The sequence below is a fragment of the Elaeis guineensis genome, chromosome 1 (genome assembly GCF_000442705.2).
Source record: "Elaeis guineensis isolate ETL-2024a chromosome 1, EG11, whole genome shotgun sequence".
Taxonomy (NCBI): Eukaryota; Viridiplantae; Streptophyta; class Magnoliopsida; order Arecales; family Arecaceae; genus Elaeis; species Elaeis guineensis.
This window is the reverse complement of record NC_025993.2, coordinates 149,411,200-149,418,421: the sequence shown is the minus strand read 5'-3', so window position 1 is coordinate 149,418,421 and position 7,222 is coordinate 149,411,200. Positions and strand designations below refer to the sequence as shown.

At 37.1% G+C, this 7,222-nt stretch overlaps 1 non-coding gene across 1 annotated transcript; it reads left to right on the top strand.

The window, feature by feature from the left end:
• The first annotated feature begins 5,601 nt into the window (after positions 1–5,601).
• LOC140854929 (small nucleolar RNA R71) lies at positions 5,602–5,708 on the top strand. Its single transcript, XR_012138023.1, has one exon. It is a non-coding gene; the product is annotated as a small nucleolar RNA R71 (small nucleolar RNA).
• Positions 5,709–7,222: the final 1,514 nt, after the last annotated feature.

Here is a 7,222-nt window from a genome sequence, read left to right as displayed (position 1 = left end):
AGTTTTATAGCACTTGTGTGAGTGATAACTAACTTAGTATTTTAGTATTAACTTGTACAGGCCAATTGTATCATTTTTCATAACTTAGTTCGATTAATTTTCTATACACCCCAGATTAAACAAAGAACTAAGGTAGCTTTCACACTTTTTTTTTTTTTTTTTTTTTTTTTTTGCTGAGCATCCTGGCCTTCCCACCACCGTTTGACGCGAATCTCAACACTTGACTTAGGTGAAGAGACCCGGTTACTAGGCTTAGGGCAATCCACATTTACTCTGTGTTTTGCATTTTATTTCAGGCAGGTAGCTCTTTCCTTAAATTCAAATTTCTTCAATTGGGGTGTAGAGAAAATTATCTAATTTAAATAATACTCAAATCCTTAATTGGCCTTACAATTAACACCTACTTTACCTTGTTAGTGTGCATGTGCAATTGGAAGTGCTAATAGTCTTTAAATGACCTAAGCCACCAAGAGTCTAACCAGCTAATCTTCTCCGTGACTCACTACATTAGCAAATACTTTCTAACTTACTCTTATTTCTTTTATAGATTAATTTATTTCATATATATATATATATATTTTTATTATTATTATTTTTTTTTTTTTACATAATATATTAAATGCAAGAAATAACTCATAGTGGAAGGAAAAGGAAATGATAACACCTGATTTTGTTCAAGCTCTCCCCTCAACTTGACCGACATTGTCCCCAATGGAGTTTATCTAATTTATTTGTCCTAAGCAAACTGAAAACAAAGAAAGCATTAGAAATTAAATAAGCTGGGTTGCCTCCCAGAAGCGCTAAGTTTTATGTCTTCAGCCAGACCAAACCTCGAAGCAACTTAATCAGAATAAGTTGGTTCATAAAGAACCATGGCATCTTCAACAGTCTTGACAGGTAATTCCAAGAATGGTTTTAATCGTTGACCATTAACTTTAAAGATAACACCATTACTTGGGTTTTCAATCTCAACAGCTCCGTGTGAAAAAAACTTCCTTTACTAAAAATGGTCCTGTCCATCTAGACCTAAGCTTTCCTGGAAACAGATGTAATCTAGAGTTATATAAGAGCACCTTTTGTCCGATATTGAAAGTTTTTCTTATAATTGATTGATCATGAAATGCTTTGGTTCGTTCCTTGTATATCCTTGCATTTTCATAGGCTTCATTTCTAAGTTCTTCTAATTCATTCAATTGAAGCTTCCTATGGTTTCCAGCATCGTTCAAATTTGTATTTAGTTGTTTGATGGCCCACATGGCTTTGTGTTCTATCTCAATAGGCAAGTGACATGGTTTACCAAACACAATCCTATAAGGAGACATTCCTAGATTGGTCTTGAAAGCGGTTCGGTATGCCCAAAGTGCATCAATTAATTTTAAAGACCAATCCTTTCTATTGGCATTAACAGTTTTTTTCAGGATCTGTTTGATTTGTCGGTTTGACACTTCAACTTGCCCACTAGTTTGAGGATGATATGGTGTGGCCAATTTGTGGGTGACATTATACTTTTTCATCAATGTTGCAAAAGGTCGGTTACAAAAATGGGTTCCCCGATCACTAATGATTGCCCTAGGAATACCGAAATGGGAGAGAATATTTTCTTTAAGAAACTTAATGACCATTTTGCTATCGGGTGTTCTACATGCAATTGCTTCTACCCATTTTGAAACATAATCAACTGCTACTAGAATATATTCATTTCCAAAGGAATTTGGAAATGGTCCCATGAAATCGATCCCCCAAACATCAAAAACTTCAACTACCAAGATTGGGTTGAGTGGCATCATGTGTCGCTTGGTGATTCGGCCCATTTTCTGACATTGAGCACAATTTTTACAATATTCGTGAGCATCCTTAAACAAATTGGGCCAATAAAAACCACATTGGAGAACCTTAGCAGCAGTTTTCTTAGACGCGAAGTGACCCCCACATGCTTGATCATGACAAAAAGATAAAATATTCATGACTTCGTTATCTGGGATACACCTTCTAATAATTTGATCAGGACATTGTTTAAAAAGATAAGGATCATCCCAAATGAAATACTTCACTTGGACAAAGAATTTATATTTATCCTGCTTAGTCCAATGAGAAGGTATCTTGCCTATGGCTAAATAATTTACAATATCAGCAAACCAAGGTTCAGTAGACAAAGACATGAGTTGCTCATCTGGGAAAGATTCATTGATGGGTGGTTCACTAGATGGTGCAACTGGAATTCGGGACAAATGATCTGCTACAACGTTCTCAGTGCCTTTCTTGTCCCTAATTTCTAGGTCAAATTCTTGAAGGAGCAAAATCCATCTGATTAAACGTGCCTTGGCATCCTTCTTTGCTAGGAGATGTCTAATGGCTGAGTGATCGGTGTAAACAATGGTGTGGGTCCCAACCAAATAAGATCTAAATTTCTCTAAAGCAAAGACAACGGCAAGGAACTCCTTCTCAGTTGTGGTGTAGTTAAGGTGCGTATCATTTAAGGTTTTACTTGCATAATATATCACTCTAGGCAGCTTATTTATTCGTTGACCTAAGATTGCGCCCACAACATGATCGGACGCATCACACATTAATTCAAATGGTTCAGACCAGACAGGAGGATGAATGATTGGAGCTGATACAAGTGCATTTTTTAGAAATTCAAAGGATTCCAAGCACTCATGAGTAAATTCAAATTTAGTATCCTTTGCCAAAAGATTAGTCAGTGGACGTGCTACTTTGCTAAAGTTGGCAATAAACCTTCTATAGAATCCAGCATGACCTAAAAATGAACGTATTTCTTTCACAGATTTAGGTGGTGGAAGACTTGCAATTAGATCTATTTTGGCCTTGTCCACTTCAATCCCCTTTTTAGAAATGACATGGCCAAGAACTATTCCCTGTTTGACCATAAACTGACATTTTTCCCAGTTGAGAACTAGGTGCTTCTCCTTACATCGTTCTAGAACTAATTGCAGGTGATTCAGACACTCGGAGAAGGTTAGACCAAAAACAGAAAAGTCATCCATAAAAATTTCTAAAAATCGTTCTATCATATCTGAAAATATGCTGATCATGCATCTCTGAAAGGTTGCCGGTGCATTACAGAGTCCAAAGGGCATTCGTCTATAGGCAAAAGTACCAAATGGACAGGTGAATGTAGTCTTTTCTTGATCTTCAGCGGCTATGGGGATCTGGTTGTAACCGGAGTATCCATCAAGAAAACAGTAAAACTCTTGTCCGGCTAGTCTTTCCAACATTTGATCAATAAATGGCAAAGGAAAGTGATCTTTCCTTGTCGCAGCATTCAACTTTCTATAGTCTATACAGACCCTCCATCCCGTTTGGGTCCTAGTTGGGATAAGTTCGTTTGCATCATTTTGGACCACTGTTACCCCAGATTTCTTGGGTACTACTTGAACTGGGCTTACCCAAGAGCTATCAGAAATAGGATAAATTATTCCACTATCTAGGAGTTTCAGAATCTCCTTTTTAACTACATCCTTCATAACTGGATTAAGCCTTCTTTGGGCTTCTCTTGTTGGTTTAGCCTCTTCCTCTAAGTATATTCTATGTTGAACTATAGAAGGGCTTATTCCTTTGATATCTGCTATGGTCCAACCTATTGCCTCTTGATTTGCTTTTAGAACTGACAATAACTCCTCCTCTTGTTTGGGATCTAGGTCTGATGCAATAATTACAGGCAAAGTTTCTTTGGGTCCTAGATATGCATACTTGAGATGTTCTGGGAGGGGCTTCAGTTCTAAAATGGGTGCTTCCTCTATCGATGGTTTAGGTGATGAGTTCACCATCTCAATGATTGGTTCAGTAGGAAGTGTCGATTCCTGATTAATCTGATTTTCTTTAAGTATTTCATTGACATCCTCAGACTCATGGATTAACCAGGGGTTAGACTCTAGGTTGACTTCATCATCACTAATGTCAATGGATTCATAAATACCATCTTGGACTACATTGACATCAGCATGAGAAGAGGATTCCTGTTCTAAGTTAAAAACATTAAGCTCAATGGTCATATTCCCAAAGGATAACTTCATTAGACCATTTCGACAATTGATTTCAGCATTGGCCGTAGCTAAGAATGGTCTTCCTAAAATGATAGGTATATGTCCTTTAGGATTCGCAACTGGCTCAGTCTCTAAAACAATAAAATTTACAGGAAAAATAAAATTTTCAACCTTTATCAGAACATCCTCGACCATTCCCTTAGGGATCCTGAGAGATCTATCGGCTAACTGTAATGTGATCCCAGTAGGTTGAAGTTTTTCTAATCCTAGTTGTTCATACACCGAATATGGAAGGATATTCACACTAGCTCCTAGATCTAGCAAGGCCTTTTTTATATTGGTTTCTCCAATAACACAAGAAATTGTTGGAGCTCCAGGGTCCTTATATTTAATTGGCACATGGCTAGATAGGTATGAACTGACACTTGCAGCCAAAAATGCTTTCTTTGGTACATTAGTGGTCCTTTTCCTAGTGCAGAGATCTTTTAAAAATTTGGCATAAGTTGGAACCTGATGGATTATATCTAAAAGAGGAATATTAACTTGGACTTGTTTAAATACCTCTAAAATTTTGTCTAAATGTTCAGATTTATTGGATTTCAGTCTGTTTGGAAAAGGAGCTCTAGGACTTTTAAGTACTGGACTAGGTGAATTTTCAGTTTCTGGTGCTTGAGGTTGAAAGGTAGTAGTTTTAGAAGGTGACTCGGCAGATGAGTCATCTATATCATCAAGTGCAACTACCTTATTGTCTATTTGTTTTTCTGATCTTAAGGTATGAATGGCATTTATACCATTAACTTGGTTTCCTTGTTGGGGTCGTGGACCATTTTGGTTCCTAGGATTTGGCTCATGTTGGCTAGGTAACCTACCATGTTCTCGTTCACTAATGGTCGAAGCCAGCTGACTTACTTGCATTTCCAGACGGGCTATAGCTTGGGTGTTATTATTTATGAGTTGACCCGTAGTTTGCATAAAGCTGGTATGTGTTTTCATCATGGCTTCTAGGCTTTTCTCTAAAGAGGTAATTTTTTTGTCATTATCATGGAAGCCTGGCGGGTTGTTCATCACTGGGTTGGACCTTAGATTTTGCTGATTGAAATTTGGATTACCTACATTAGGATTCTGGGACCATGAGAAATTCGGGTGATTCCTCCAACCTGGGTTATATGTGGGTGCATAAGGATTGTTCAATGGTCCTTGATAGGTGGCATTCACCTGTGCACACTCATTCGAGTAGGAACATTCTTCTAAGATATGGTCTGGTGCATTGCACCCTTTACACATGGGTGCAGATATTTGATTTACATTGGCTGGTCTCTGTAATTCTAAGGCTTCCAATCTACGTGTTAAGGTTGCAATCTTGGCCTCTGATGCTAGGGTTGGTTGAATTTGATGCATTCCTCCTCTTGAAGGTGTAGCTTTATCAGGTTCCCTAGTTGTTTCCCACTGTAAATTTTTCTCGGCTAGGTCTTCTAAGAATTGCCAAGCTTCAGTAGTTTCTTTGTCCATAAATTGGCCTTGGCACATGGACTCTAGCATGGTTCTTGAGTTTGAATCTAACCCCTCATAGATGATCTGGCATAGTCTCCAAGTTTCTATTCCATGGTGTGGGCATTGGGTCAAAAGATTCTTGAAACGATCAAAGTACTTCCAAAATGATTCACCAGCTAGTTGGTAAAATTGATTTATTTCATTCCTAATCCTAGCTGTTTTATGATGGGGGAAATACTTTTTTAAAAATGTTCTCACAAAGCCCTCCCAAGTAGTGACAGAATAGTTTGGCAGACTATAAAGCCACTTCTTAGCATTGTCCTTAAGGGCAAAGTTGATTAATCTAAGTTTGACCTCATCCTCTGTTAATTGCAGTTTCATGGTTGCACATACCTCCTCAAATTCTCTAATAAATATATAAGCATCCTCTAATCCTGTGAATTTTGGAAGCATATTTATGATTTGAGGTTTGATTTCAAAATTGTTAGCTGTGGGTTGTGGCAACCTGATACAAGATGGTTGGATGGAGCCAACTGGATAACACAAATCCTTAAGGGTCATGGGTGGATTGGTTCAGCCATTGGAACAACAGGAATTGACTCAATTCTAACTAGACGACCCGACACTCTTCTCCACACACGAAGTGTACGGTTCTCGATGTTTATATAATTTTTTTTTTTTAATAAAATTTTTATGTATAAGGAAAAGAAAGAAAAGAGAAAAAGTTCTAAAGAGAAGATCCTAAGGAGTCCTAAATCTAAAGAAAAAGTAACCAAATTAATTTAAATTTTAAATTTTTTTTTTTCAAACAAGTGAATCAATAAATTAAACTCAATCTATCCTAGGGTTAACCTAAATCTAGACAGCTCCTAACTGTTCCAAGATGACCCTTCAAACCTTCCAAGTGGAGATTGATCAACTAGTTAGCCAGGTAAGTATAAGAGGTGGGAGGTTCACTCATCGTTGCCTTTCTAGACACCAAACGAGTTGGCCAGGCCAGCAACTGAACCAATTTAACAAACCACCCTCAGGGACTTGCCTTGACACCAACTAATCAAACAACTCAAACTTGGTAGAACTCTTAGGGTTCCTTGTCCTATTGAGCTCGAATTCCTTAAGGTTGACGTCTAATTGATTTTAAGATTAAAAGTCTAGGTAATGCAATATGATGGAGATGGTTTTTGGGCTAAGGAAGGGTAATGAAATCCCCACCTTATCTTGTTAATGGGTTGATGCCCTTAGATTAATTATGAAAATGCAAATACAAATAAACAAGATGACCAAGAATGTAAAAGATTTTAATTTAAAATTTTTTTTTATTTTGATATTTTACTTCACGATTATGAAATGTCTTTTGTTTTGTTTTATATATTTTTTTTTGTGATTAAGTAAATTCAAATGATTAGGTCTAAAAGCAAAAGTAATTAACTAAAAATAATAAAAGAGAAATTAGAAGCGTACCTGAGTTTTCCAGCAATCACCAACTAAATATAGAAACCTAAAGAAAAAAAAGAGAGTTATAACGCACGAAGAACAAATATTTGAAAATACTTTAAAACGCCAAATCCCCGGCAACGCGCCAAAAACTTGATGTTCAAATCTTAAAATTTGTAAATAAAACCGCAAGCGCACGGTGTGCAGAGTAGCACGACCAGCGGAGTATGGGTCGATCCCACAGAGACTTGGTTTTTAAAATGATTTTCAAATCTATGCTCAAGCGAGCTTTA